This window comes from Ctenopharyngodon idella, chromosome 22, assembly GCF_019924925.1.
Source record: "Ctenopharyngodon idella isolate HZGC_01 chromosome 22, HZGC01, whole genome shotgun sequence".
Classification (NCBI taxonomy): Eukaryota; Metazoa; Chordata; class Actinopteri; order Cypriniformes; family Xenocyprididae; genus Ctenopharyngodon; species Ctenopharyngodon idella.
In genome coordinates this window covers 10,263,102-10,278,456 of record NC_067241.1, presented here as the reverse complement: position 1 = coordinate 10,278,456, position 15,355 = coordinate 10,263,102, and the positions used below count along the sequence as shown (strand labels likewise).

General features: G+C 37.0%; 1 long non-coding RNA gene across 1 annotated transcript; it reads right to left on the bottom strand.

Moving 5' to 3' along the window:
- Nucleotides 1–755: 755 nt before the first annotated feature.
- LOC127504965 (uncharacterized) lies at nucleotides 756–15,130 on the bottom strand. Its single transcript, XR_007927525.1, has 4 exons — nucleotides 14,934–15,130; nucleotides 12,883–13,095; nucleotides 4,712–4,825; nucleotides 756–4,564 (listed from the first exon to the last, which is right to left on the bottom strand). It is a non-coding gene; the product is annotated as an uncharacterized LOC127504965 (long non-coding RNA).
- Nucleotides 15,131–15,355: the final 225 nt, after the last annotated feature.

The window sequence follows — 15,355 nt, the reverse complement described above, 5'->3', positions numbered from 1 at the left end:
CAAGACACTCAACCAAGCAAAAATACTTTTGTGTTGCACAGAAGAAAATGACATGAGGTTTGGAATGACATGAGGTTGAGTAAATAATAATGACTGCATTTTTATATTACATATATTTTTACACATTACGTTACTGTTGTACTGTAGATTACTGTTTTTGTTGTTGTTGCTAAACTCTGCTTTTTTTGTTGGCACTATTATTGAGGTTTATGTGTGAATCTTTGTTTTGCAATGGAATTGTCCACGTCATATTCAGTATCATATAAAACTACGTGTACGGTTGCAAAAATGCTAGATTAAAATGTGTTAATAATTGAGGATTTTGGTAAAACAAAACTAAAAATCTAACTAAAACTACAACTGTAACAACTAAAAATCTGTAGTTTCCTTGATATGAATTTTATATTTTAAATTAAATTAACAAATGCAAAAAAATTATTGTTCATTATGGGTTTTTATCTTAAAGGGCTAGTTCACCCAAAAATGAAAATTCAGACTCATGCTCATGTCATTCCAAGCAACACTGGACCCCATTGAATGTATGGAGCAATAAAAAAGTTCAAAACGTCTTTATTTGTGTTCCACAGAAAAAAAGAAAGTTTTGGAATGACACGGGGTGAGTAAATGATGGCATATACAGTACTGTGTAAAAGTCTTGCTTTTACACAGTACCGTATATATCAGCTATCCCAGCTAGTCACATATTCCCAGCAATTTTAAATAGTTTACATTCATTATTTTAAGATATTGGCATTGTGTAAAAAAAAGCACCAAGAATGTAAATATAATGAAAGGAGAGAATTGCTGTAAATGCTGTAAATCAAGACTGTGCAAGAGGGACTATGTTTTTACAGTTGTTGTTGTACCTGCCAGTGGCTATCCATCAAGATCAATGTGATTACCATCAATACAAATTAAAAACAAATAATACGTGTACATGGAAGTAGTTCCAGTGATCAGCATCCATTATGCTTTGATTTCTGGTGCGGTGACCCGGATCCTGTTGGGTCAGTGACGCAGTGAGCATGAATTCAAGCAGACTCATTGCCAACTTATTGGTCAGTCAATAACCTATTTAATTTAATGTCACAGGCAATGTGGGCCAGGAATGTTGACAAGGGCTTGAATGTACCTTAGAAGGAGAGGGCGGTGGGACGGCAGCCCCAAGGTGCAGGTACCAGATAAACAGTAAGTGAAAATCCAGTCTCTCTGAGCATGAATACCTCTGGCTCCTTCGAAATTATTGAAAGTGTCTGGCCTCTTATAAAGTGTAGAGGACTTCAACTCCACAAATTAATACCAGTGATTTGGAAAAGCCAATATTCCCACTTGCAATTGCTCTTTAGCTGGCCTGGCCTTTGCCTTTGCCTTTGCTTCAGCTCAATCAGGCTCTGCCCTTTACCGCATGCCTGCAAAACCGCTTTGCACTCACACAGAGAAAGACAACTAACGAAGGTGCTGATGTTCAAGTCTAGCACCCATTAGCACGATCTGTTCATTAGTGGTTTTTAAATTTAAAATCCTATGCTATGCAGTTGTTATGGTGTTCTGAGTGGAATTTAGAATGTTGCTATCCAGTTGCTAGGGTGTTGCTATGTGGTTTCTAAGTTGTTCTGAGTGGATTTGAACATGATTCTATGCAGTTACTAGGGTGTTGCTATGTGGTTGTTAAGGTGTTCTCTGTGGGATTTAGCATGTTGCTATGCAGTTTCTATGGTGTTCTGGGAGGTTGGCAGGGTGTTACTATGTGGTTCAAGTGTAGCATACTTTGACATTAACTATTCAGTGTTTAGTTGTTGTTGTTTGTTTGTTTTTTTGAAATCCTACAAAACCCGAATTTCAAATCCACAAAGCCACAAACAAATACGGACCTCCCATCAATAGCTTGCAGACTAGGACAGTGGCAGTAACATTTGAAGGTGAGTTCATGTGCGAGCCCGTTCGCTTTGATGCCCCTCCAACAGTCAATAAACCATTTAATCTTGGAGCTTTGGAGGGGTCGATCACACCGATGTCGTGCCCAGGAGTTGCAGCATGTGGGAGTGCTGTCCGGCCCTGATAAAGCATTCATTTCCCAGTCCCCTTTGTCTTCAATTTGGATGGAAGCAAAAGGCCCCCGGACCATTTCAATAATTCATCTGTGTGTTTAATGAGCTCCAGTAATCCGCAGTGGTGGGCAACAGCGAACTCGGTGCCTCGCAGTGCTCTAAAACGAACACGATTAGAGGATTACTCCCATGCATTTCTGTATTCATGCGCTAATTTACAAACATGACAATATCGTTCCGCTGGTTTGGCTGCTATGGCAGCTTTGAAAGATTTGAGCCAGCAGTTTTTTATTTTTAATCTTGCCATGGCAGAATTTTTTTTTACCAGGGGTCTTTTTAGGCCCCCCAGTAGGGCGTCACCCTCCAATCCAACACATGCTCGAGTTGAACCTGCTAACCTGCATGCCTAAATCCTTCTAAAAGCAAATTGTTTTTTTTGTGTGTTTTTTTTTTTTTTTTTTTTTTTACCTGATTAAAAAAATATGAACAATGGGTATGTCTTAATCTTTTAATAAGCTTGTGCTTGTATTTTATAAGTTTAAAGAGCTCCTTGTGGAAACACTTGTGGGGTTGGGGGGTGTTGAGGGGTTGTGGTTAGTCTTGTAATATAACATATGTTTATAATATATATATAAACAAAACTATATACCATTTATTAAAACAGGCTTACATAAGAGAACAGGCTTTTTGTCGTGATCAGGAATAAATAAAATATATACATTTTCAGTCCAGGCAATGGTATAACAAAGATATAACAAAGAGAGATAAGCTACTATTCCTCTTTTAAATGGCTTACCCTAAGTAATACTTGATTTATAGTGCAACAAAACAGCAGACCCAAAAGGGCAACCATGGCAAAACAAGGAAGGGGACTACACATAAGCTAAATTTGAGCTAATTAATGACACTATTTTCTTTTAGAGCTGCTTTACAGCAGAATCTCCATAGTTGAGCTATTTTTCTGTTTTTCTGCACATGAAGACTAAGGCTGGGTATTGACACAAATTTTAAAATTCGATTCACAAGCTTTAATACATGCATTAAATATTGAAGAACATTAAAAATTATAATGTATATGCAATTTGGTGCATATATTTAGCAAAATGCTGCTCTCTAGATTTCTAGCTAACTAACGAGTTATGGTCACTGAATATGGTAAACAAAACGGTTATTTTTTGAATTTCGTAATAAAATCAAGCGTGCCACACGAGTCCTGAAAAGTGAAGCCAAAGCGTCTCGATCGCCCCCAGGTGGCTGGAAACAGTATAGGTCATAAACCCTGCCCACTCCATGTATTTCAATGGGACGTGAGACAAACTAAACAATTAAATTACACTTTAAATATTTTTTTCCAAAGACAATTTCTGTCATTTTAGGCAGTTTTTATCGCACTGGTGTTAGTTCAAGTGTTCGTTCTTTGAATAAATTTGGTTGTAGTTAGTTATTTGATGCTATAAAAACGGGGGTGTGACGGTATGATTGACAGCTTCTCTGAGTGAAGTAGTCATTGAGGCGCCAACAGACTTTTTTCTGGATCTTCGCGAGGACATTGGAGCTTTAACTTTAATTTCTACATTTCTATAACTGTTTATTTCACAAACATAATGAGTTGTTCTGAGTTTGGGCGGGACCTTGATATTGCGGCTCCACTTCGCGCTCACTACTGTGCAGACTCGGGTTTCAAGTTCACTCTGCGCAGACTCGAGAATCAAGATGTCAGCGCCATTTAGACACACTGGCGGCTTCAGACAGAATTTGAAATCTGAGACTGTCATATCAAATCATATCAAAAGTAACAAAGCACAAATCTTATTGCCATTTATTGGATGGGAGGCACGCTATGTTCCATTCATTCATCAACTGAAAACAGACTAGACTAATCGATTCTTGGGATTTAAGAATCTATATCGGTTCGTAAAAATGAGAATCGATTCGATATTCGAAATCAATATTTTTTTATCCAGCCATAATGAAGACCCACGAAAGCACTAAACCTAAGAAGCTTTCTCTTCCCGACTCCAAGTAGAGGTTTATTAGTCTAAATTTTTCGCTAAAGTTAGCTTCAACGCAGTGGCGCCAAGCAAGTAGTAATGTCATGCGCTTAGCGGTCTTAGGGGCGTATATTTTAAAGAGACATGACAACTAGCCTAAAAATAGACTTCAGTCACATGAATGATTGTAAATAATTAATTCACGGAATATCCTAACTGTGTGAATTTAATCAGATTTGTCTTTGTTATCTTTACTAAAATACAAAAATCTGGGGGGACCCCCCTAAGTCTGTTTTTTACTTCTTATGGGGTGTTCTGGTTCCCCACAGCACTGGAAACATGTCAGTGCAGCTGAAATAAAGCAGTGAGGTCTAGTAGTCCATCAAACATCTTCATCCCTCACCTTCCCCTGACTTTTCTCTCTCTTTTACTCCACAAGGCCACATACTGGTGATTAATCAGATGAAATCGGTCTGGTACTCTTTCCCGTCAGAGGAAGACACTGCCAGACTCTTACAATGCCTCCTGTGTGTATGAGAGAGGAACAGGGAGAAATGGCAGGATGTGCCGGAGTGAAATAAGGAAAGAAAAGGTATGACTGATTCTGATTCACTCTTGACTTTAATATTACATTTTTTGAAAAATGTCAGCAATAAAAAATAGTAATAAAACCTTTCAGTCATCACATTTTCACTGTGATGGTCCATTAAACAGTGGGACGGTCTCCGTTGGGAGAAAACCGTTCCGGTTCTTGAATACATTTGCATTTCATTGATACCTCTGAGCCTAGGATAAAACCACAAATAAGAACATGTTAAACTTTACATCAAGACATTTTACAATATGTGCTGTTCAGTCTTAATTTTACTTCATAAAGAATTCATATATATTTAATGAAATTTCAAGGCTTTTCTAGTGTGGTTGCCAGGGTGATGTTATGTGGTTGCGAATGTGTTCTGAGTGGTTTTTAGCATGTTTCTATAGCTGCGTCTCATTTCGGAGGCTGCGTCCTCCGGAGGTCGCATTTGAAGGCTGCATACATCATCAAGGATGTCTTATTTAAGAAAAGTAATCATAATAAAATTGACTGTTATTCCTCGTGAGGTGTAAAATACTGTAATTTCTTTCTTACTTTGCAATCTAACGTTTACTTTACTTAAATGAGACCACCTTGATGACGTATGCAGCCTTTAAATGCGACCTCCGGAGGACGCAGCCTCTGAAATGAGACGCAGCTTATGTGTTCTGCATTGTTGCTAAGGCTTTCCAAATGTTATATGTTTGAGTATGTTGCTATGCAGTTGCTAAGCTGTTCTGGGTAGTTTTTACTGACCCAAGTCAAAACAGCCCATTACCTGATGAAGTTGTGAAATTAAATTTTTAGTGCTGTCAAACCGATTAATCGCGATTAATCTAACATAAAAGTTTGCAAATATATATGTGTATGTGTGTTTATATATATTTATATATATATTTACAAACTTTTGTTAGATGAGATTAATCACAATTAATCGGTTTGAAAGCTTTTAAGAGCATTTACTTCAGTTTCAATGAAGAGACTCCTATTACATTTACTTCTACGTCTCTGATCTGTTCAGTCTTAATTTTACTTCATAAAGAATTCATATATATTTAATGAAATTTCAAGGCTTTTCTATATAAAAAAGATTTTTATGTGTCAGTTCTGAACCTTTTTTAAATGATTTAATTTGTATCTTATTTTTATATAGATTTTTTATAATGTGAGTGTTGCTTGTGCTTTTAAAAAGTCGCTGACTCGATGCCAGGTTGTTCTAGGTGGTTGCCAGGGTGTTGCTAAGGTGTTCTGAGTGAATTTTCTATGGGGTTTGCTAGGGAGTTCTAAGTGGTTGCCATGTAGGGTGTTGCATTGTGGTTGCTAAATTGTTCTGTTTTTAGCATGTTTCAATATTGTTCTGGGTAGTTGCTAAGGTGTTCTGGGTTTTAGCATGTTGTTATGCAGGGTGTTTTATGTGGTTGCCAGGGTGTTGCTATGAGATTACTAAGGTTTTCTGAGTGATTTCTTTTAGGGTGGTTGCCAGGGTGATGTTTTTTTTAGTATATGAGTGTTTTTAGTATATTTCTATGGTGTTCTGGGTGGTTACTAAGGTGTTCTGGTTTTTAGAATGTTGTTATGCTGGGTGTTCTATGTGGTTGCCAGGGCATTGCTATGAGATTAAGTTGTTCTGAGTGATTTTAGCATGTTGCTAGGGTGTTTAGAGTAGTTGCCAGGGTGATATTATGTGGTTGCTAAGGTGTTCTGAGTGTTTTTTAGTATGTTTCTATGGTGTTCTGCTTTGTTACTATAGAGTTCTGTTTTTTTAGAATGTTGTTATGCTGGGTGTTCTATATGGTTGCCAGGGCGTTGCTATGAGATTAAGTTGTTTGGAGTGATTTTAGCATGTTGCTAAGCATTTGCTAGTGTGTTTTGAGTGTGGTTGCCAGGGTGATGTTATGTGGTTGCGAATGTGTTCTGAGTGGTTTTTAGCATGTTTCTATAGCTGCGTCTCATTTCGGAGGCTGCGTCCTCCGGAGGTCGCATTTGAAGGCTGCATACATCATCAAGGATGTCTTATTTAAGAAAAGTAATCATAATAAAATTGACTGTTATTCCCCGTGAGGTGTAAAATACTGTAATTTCTTTCTTACTTTGCAATCTAACGTTTACTTTACTTAAATGAGACCACCTCGATGACGTATGCAGCCTTTAAATGCGACCTCCGGAGGACGCAGCCTCTGAAATGAGACGCAGCTTATGTGTTCTGCATTGTTGCTAAGGCTTTCCAAATGTTATATGTTTGAGTATGTTGCTATGCAGTTGCTAAGCTGTTCTGGGTAGTTTTTACTGACCCAAGTCAAAACAGCCCATTACCTCATGAAGTTGTGAAATAAAATTTTTAGTGCTGTCAAACCGATTAATCGCGATTAATTGCATCTAACATAAAAGTTTGCAAATATATAATATGTGTATGTGTGTTTATATATATATATATATATATATATATATATATTTACAAACTTTTGTTAGATGAGATTAATCACGATTAATCGGTTTGAAAGCACTTTTAAGAGCATTTACTTCAGTTTCAATGAAGAGACTCCTATTACATTTACTTCTACGTCTCTGATCTTCATTGTTTGTTTCTTTCAGGTCTAGATAATGGAGAGCAGTGGCTTCATTCTGCATGCGCTTTCACCTTTTCTTAAATGAATCCGGTCTGAGATGTCTAGCTCGATGCACCTACGTGTCTGCTTGTTGTCTAATCTAAACATATTCATCCACGCAAACATGCGTGTAAAGAGGACGTGTCGTTGAGCGCATCTGTCAGGCCTGATCATGAGACCGGAGCAGGTGACAGATGAGGTCCGCCACCCCCAGCACACACACACACACACGCAAATACACACTATGGGGAGGTACGAAGTCCTGCACACACTTTCGTTGGCAATCATGCAAAGCGATTTGATGAGAGATAGCCTGTCGAGTTGATTGACAGGCCTGCTAACAGGAGGTGAAGGCAGCGATGAGGCGACATCGAGAGCAGAAGAGCAGAGGCGTAAGTCTCCACCCCTGACACACGCATATAAACCACTAATCAGTGGTCATGATTAGCTGTCGTCTCGTAGCTCAAATCGTTAGTGTGAATGACTCGAGTCTCTGCAGCTCTGTCAGTGGCCGTTTATAAGTGTACAGCCACTCTGCTTCATTATTATGACTCGTATGCTTTGGTATGTGTAGCAACTATTGTTTTCTGTTTTCTACAGTGGCGAAGATTGACTCTGGCTGAGTACGAAAAGTGAAAATTGCTGCCTTCTTAAGACATATATTCTTACATGTCAAAACCCATTGTATGCATAACATCCATGTTCTGAAATTAAACGATAAATCCCTGATGGCAAATAAAGTTGATTTTATATATATTTACACCTTCTAATAATTTATTATAATATTTTATTATAATATCAAAAACTCTATGTATTCATCCTGGGCATGCTATTAGTAAGTTATTTCCCCACTTTATGATTCTAACATGAAAGAAGCACTTTGTTGCTTTTTAAATGCTCTTTTTTTGTCTGTATTATTGGCTTAAATGTAGTGGTGAATTATACCTTCAAATATATTTATTCTTACAGGACCTCATTTGAATTCCTTTTTTATCTCCTTTAATTATATTCAGCCATCTCAGTAGCATCATTAAGTCTTTAACCCCGCTTGTAAATGACCCATGTAGCGTCTACAGGGTCACTGTTAATCAGTGTTTATGGGTCCTTGTTAAACGTGCAGGTTCATCTTAACTAATTAAGCTGTCTTTTCTGAGCTCAGTTCTACTCTGCACTTTTATTGTTCATGTGATTAAGGAATTAGAGGTGACAGAATGTCTTTATGTTCAAGATAGGTGTCATGATAAAGGGAGAGACGTAAAATGTAAAATCTGAAAAGACTCTGTATAGTTGATAAGAAAGTATCTCAGTTGTTTCTTCTAGACAGCAATAGAGACATTCGCTTTGGTTCCTGCTTCTCAGATGTTTTTCCTGACAAAAAGGCCTCAACAATCTCACAAGATCTCAAACGGTGCTCAGATTTGCAGAGATTCCAAAGAATGCTATTCAGAGTCAGGGATTTAAATATAATAAATTCAATTCAAATTCTTATTTTTTTTTTTTAAATAAGGCATAACTCCAGACTCCAAGAAAAATCTCTTAAGCTTCCTCTGGATAGGTCTAGTGATAGTGAGTTGAAACAGAAAATGTCCTTTTAAATAAGAGAAATTAAGTGGACAAATCTATAATAAATGTAAATTAGAAGTGTGTAGATGTAGCATGTGAGCCAGAGAGAGAGAAAAAAGAGGCCAGCAGCCTGTTTGTGTATGAGCAGGGAGCCATGTCTATGAACTAATGTCTTAATTGGTGTGAATGGCAACGTCCGCTACCTGACCAGAATCATTAATCAGAGCGGATGAGAGCTGGAGGGTGTCAGCCTCTCCGTTCGCACACACACTTAAGCGTAATTCTGCTGTTACAGCTGTGACTGTCATAATCTTGTACTCAGTAATACCAGCAAAGGCCAGAAGAGAGGAAACGCTAATTAAGAAACATAGTCACAGACAGCCCAGTCATATGGGTTCATAGCCATATCAATACACACTGTTACAAAAAAGCTATATTCTTTTATATATATATATATATATATATGTATATGTATATATATAAATTAAAGGGTTAGTTCACCCAAAAATGAAATTTCTGTCATTAATTACTCACCCTCATGTCATTCCAAACCCGTAAGACCTTCGTTCATCTTCGGAACACAAATTAAGATATTTTTGATGAAATCCGAGAGGCTTTTTTTTTATCCCCAATAGAAAGCAACGTAATTAACACATTCAAGGTCCAGAAAGGTACTAAAGACATTGTTAAAATAGTCCACGTGACTACAGTGGTTCAACCTTAATGTTATGAAGCCACGAGAATACTTTTTGTGCACAAAAAACAAAACAAATATAATTACTTTATTCAACAAATTTGTCTCTCCCTCGTCATTCTCCTGCGCTGTTTATGTTCAGCGCTTCCAGGTTCTACAGTACGTCAGAACGCCAGCTCAGTATTGGCCGACGCTGTCCATGTGATCAGCACGACGCATGCGTGTGATGCTGATGCATGAGCCAGCCAATAATGAGTCGGCGTTCTTACGTGGAACCTGGAAGCGTATTCTCGTCGCTTCATAACATTAAGGTTGAACCACTGCAGTCACGTTGACTATTTTAATGTCTTTACTTTTCTGGACCTTGAATGTGGTAATTATGTTGCTTTCTATGGGGGATAAAAAAAAACTCTCAGGTTTCATCAAAAATATCTTAATTTATGTTCCGAAGGTGAACGAAGGTCTTACAGGTTTGGAGCGACATGAGTGTGAGTAAATAATGACAGAAACTTCATTTTTTGGGTGAACTAACACTTTAAAAGGAAAGGTGATGTGACAGTGATAAACATGCCTCTGTCCCAACTGTTTTGGAGTGTGTTGCAGCCATCAAATTCAAAATTTGTTTCTATTTACGAAATACAATCAGTTGTTCAGTGAAAACATTGGAAGCTGCACTTTCATGACTGAAATAGCTGCCTGAGAGGCGTTTCAAAGATGGCCACCGAGTAAAATAACTTGCCTGAAAGGGACTTTGTTTTAACTCAGAAAGTTACTCAGTGTTCCTTCATTCCTGATTCTAAAATGATATTTTCAAATTCATAACGGAGGCTTGGGCTCAACTGTTAAACTGTCAACTTGAGATTTGAATTCATGGCGGAAGTAAGTAGTTCCATTTACAAGAGGGGTTTTTAATACACCCTTTTGTTGTTTCTTATTTATTTACATACAGTATGTCGTCAAACTGTTAAACTCGTAACACACTCGTAGTCGTTACCTAAGCCCGTATCACAGCCGTGCTGATATAGAGCCATATCGCACCCCTACTCCCATGATATTGTTCATATATATATATATATATATATATATATATATAGATAGATAGATAGATAGATGCATACAGCAACACATATCCATCCATTAAGCAAAAAAAAAGTGAAAAGTGTTGATGTGTATTGTAGTTCTGACTGAATAAGTTGTTTCTATGATTATATATATTTTATAAATATTTATACTTGAATGGATTCACTACCTGTCTGACCCTGACTGAAAGCAGAGGCCTGTTTAATAATGATTGGAGAGAGGATAATCTTGCATCAGCTGCTGTCTGGGCTTGGACACACTATCCAGCAGAATTCCACAAATTCAATTGGCAGAAGACCTTGAATGGTTTATAAAAGTGGGTCAATCTAATCTCAGTGTTTACTGGTACTCTGTGGAGTTGAGGGCACAAACATGTGGCACTCAGAAATCTAATCATGCAAATCTAAGTTAGACTGTAAACAGAGCACAGGTCACTGAAAGCAAACACCAGACGACATCTTTCTTAATATGTGACCACACAGTTTTGTTTTTTCATCAGTTATGTCTTACAATGTGCATGTTTATTTTTAATGGCTGTTATATGTAAAAATAAATTATATAAATATAAAGTATACAACAGATATATAAATATATTTTTATTAAATGTATAATTTTTTTTAAATATAAAAACATTTTTAAAACAATTATATTTAAATTTTTAATATATAATTATATATTTTAGCAACATTATTTTATTATTATTATAAAAAATATAATATACATGAGTTTTCAGAGCATTTGGGAGAAATATGTGACTCAAACCTTCTAAAACTGCTCTGCTTTTTTGACACCACACATTCTAGCTAATGAACCTCCTGAAATAAGCAGTGTTAGTTGGAAAACATGTTAATAGGGTTTTGCGTTTTCTCTCTCATCTCCTGACTATGGAATCACAATTATGGAAAAACAAAATGTGTTCTGTTTATGATAGTGTGTGATCATTCAGATAATGTCTAATAAGGCACTGTGAATGATGTAAACAGACCCTCATTTTCTGAGAAACAGCGTTATGGGATAAATTACAATACCCTATAGTGAGAATAGTAATAAGCATTTCTTTGCATCATTTTGTTGATATCAGTAAGTCTGGCCATAGAATCCTTGGCTGCATTCTAGTCTGCATTATTATCGTTTTCATCCTAAACAGCGTGTGAGATTAGGTTTAGTGCTTCCTAAATCACAGCATGTTGAAAATAGCATGCCAAAAGTGCCTGGATACCATAAATAAATCAAAAGACAGTATTAGGAAATTTGTGAAAATAAAGCCTTTTTAGGACCATTAAAGGGTTAGTTCACCCAAAAATGAAAATTCTGTCATTTATTACTCACCCTCGTGCCGTTTCACACCCGTAAGACCTTTGTTGATCTTTGGAACGCAAATTGAGATAATTTTGTTGAAATCTGATGTCTCCGTGAGGCCTACATAGGGAGCAATGACATTTCCTCTCTCAAGATCCATAAAGGTACTAAAAACATATTTAAATCAGTTCATGTGAGTACAGTGGTTCAATATTAATATTATAAAGCGACGAGAATATTTTTGGTGCGCCAAAAAAAAAAAAAAAACGACTTATTTAGTGATGGCCGATTTCAAAACACTGCTTCAGGAAGCTTCGGAGCATTATGAATCAGCGTGTCGAATCCGCAGTTCGGAGCGCCAAAGTCACGTGATTTTAGCAGTTTGGCGGTTTGACACGCGATCCGAATCATGATTCGATACGCTGATTCATTATGCTCCGAAGCTTCCTGAAGCAGTGTTTTGAAATCGGCCATCACTAAATAAGTCGTTATTTTGTTTTTTTTTGGCACACCAAAAATTTTCTCGTCGCTTTGTAATATTAATATTGAACCACTGTACTCATATGAACTGATTTAAATATGTTTTAGTACCTTTATGGATCTTGAGAGAGGAAATGTCATTGCTCCCTATGTAGGCCTCACTGAGCCATTAGATTTCAACAAAAATATCTTAATTTGTGTTCCGAAGATCAACGAAGGTCTTACGGGTGTAAAACGGCACAAGGGTGAGTAATTAATGACAGAATTTTCATTTTTGGGTGAACTAACCCTTTAAGTTTAATTTATTTTTTTATCTTATTTATTTAATTACGGTAACACCATATATATGTATATGTGTGTATATATATATATATATATATATATATATATATATAAACAGTATAATGCGCCTCTTGTCTTGAGCGAGTGTGTCTGTTCTCTGTGGTTTACTGCTCATGTAGGTCTGTTTTTTACTCTCCCTTGCGTGTGTTTTCAGACTAAGGACCATCATTCCCACAATACAGTGCAAACCCTCAGCACTTACCAACACAAAGTGCTGGCCTCATTGGCCTGGATCATGGCTTCCCCTGGCTGCTCTTTTTCTTCCACTTTTGTCATGCTTTCATTCTCTTCGTCCTCATCTTCCTCAGGTCACTACTTCTAATGGAGGAAGAGAGTGTCGCCCCGAGGCCTGAGCGGCATCTTTCCTTCTGTGTTTTACATCTCACGCTCTTGCTGTTGTTCTATTAGTTGTTGGCTGTAGGGCAGAGGGGCAGAGAGGAGGTCACTCTGACTGTTGCCTTTTTTGCAGGCTATTCAGAGAACACTATTAAAGGTGACACAAAGGAGTTTGTGTCATCGGACTAGTTTGCAGTCTTCAGTTCCTCTGTCTCTCAGTGCTCGCCCCACTTCCTGTGGCTCTCTGGGAAGAACTGAAGGGCATGTTCTTTAGTTGAGTGTACAGTGTGAAAAAGCCACCTGCATTTGGATGACTGGATACATTTTTGTAATTTTGTTCTGTCTGGTAGAGTTCAGTCTGAATAGTTCAATTTAATGACTTGTTCAGTTCCAACTGGCTTGACCACCATCTTGAATTATAGATGAAATAAAGTCCAGAGGCTTTGACTAAATTCAATATATATATATATATACACAGTCAAACCAAAAATTATTCAGACATTTTTGAGATTTTTGATATATTTTTACTAGTGCGTGGAGGACACTATAGTTCATTTATGTAAGTGAGGATAGCAAAATAAAGTAAACTGTGACATATTATACCCAAAAATTCTTCATACCAGTAAAATTGATAAAAATTTGGAACCAAAAATTATTCAGACACTTTGACCTGACCAAGTGTTTTCTGACATAATTAAGATTAATTTTTTCTGACACAGTTTAACTCTGAGATCTTGTCATATTCTATTACCATTTTTTTTAACTATAGTGAATAAACTGTATTAATGAATGAAATGTTCAAGGTGTCTGAATAAATTTTGGTTTGACTGTATCAATTAACATGTTTTTTAATCGTTTTAGGGACTGTTTACACAACAAGTTTTCAACTAAAAACAGAAACGGGTTTCAAAATGCAAGTTTTTGAAAACAATACTGTTATCATCTCCATGTAAACTACAAAAATTTGTGAAAACGGTGACGTCATGCATATTACGTGTTCAGTCTATAGGAGCGTAGTCTTTCTTTACTAACGACTTTACGCCAACTACTGGCCTGGCATGAATAATACAACGTTTTTAGTCGTTTTCACAGATCTGTGTGAACGGGGATCATTTTTGATATCATTGTCGTCTGTACACGGAAAACACAAAGGAAAAACTTTTCTTTTTTTAGTACTTAATTGTCATCTAAACGTACCCTAAGTTTTAGTTAACGATAACAACACTACAGCCTGAATGAATGAAACCTTCACAAACTTCTTGTTTTTCTTATATAATGTAGTATGTTGTATGTATGATTTAAAGTCTCTCCACGGACATGAAATAGTTTGACAAATGAAATTGAAGTCATTATCCTCTAAAAAATAATCAGTAGGCTTTTGTTTTACATCACATCCAGGCAATATCTTGTCATTTGCAGGTATTGTGGAAGAGGACATTTTCAATTTAGAGATTTTATTACATAAAAAATTGCATTTCTGCCGTTATTTAGATAGGACAGTAGGAGGACAGACAGGAAATCATGTGAGAGGAGTGAGGGGTATTGGACCAGATCTCAAGCCAGGACTCGAACTCGGGTCGCCCAAAGTCTAACCGCACCATATGTCAAAGCGCTTGCCCAGACAGCTATGGTATAAACTAATACTTTTGCTCAATGCATGTCTCATCTTTGAGGAGAACTAGCACTGAAATAGCCTCTAAGCTAATAGTCATGTAAACAAACAAACAAAAAACTACAACAAAACCTCAGTTTTGTATTTCATTTTTGAGTCTTTCCAATAGTTTTGGAAATATACAGTACAATAGAGCACATTTCAATGAGATACTTAAAACAAACGCTAGCTTACACTACAGTTAGCTGTGATTAGCATAGATGCTAACTTTAATCCGGGCTGGTGAAAAAAACTGAATGACTTACCTCGTAGCCTTTGTTTGTCCTGGAAAACTGCTGATGAAGTGTTGTGTTGTGATTAATGTTCTCCTAATCTCTCACCGAGGGACTTTTGCATTAGAGGAAATGCTGTGTGAGACATTCTAAGAGACTGAACTTCAAGGAGAAGCATAAATCCACCAGGTGTTCACCACTGAATCACCACTGCACTTTGCGATTCTGTCGCTTACTGTGTATCCATCCATTCCACTATATTGACTTTCCATTAATCATGCTAATCTCTAGAGCTGATGTTATCAACTGTAAGCTAAATGAAGCGTATTCAACAAAGTGTACATGGGTCAAAAGGTCATCGGCAGCTGTGTCAATTATTTTCGGTACATTGTTTCCTTATTTATGTATGGCAGTTTTGCGTATTGGGAGGGCCCCCTGAAGTACCCTTAAATGAA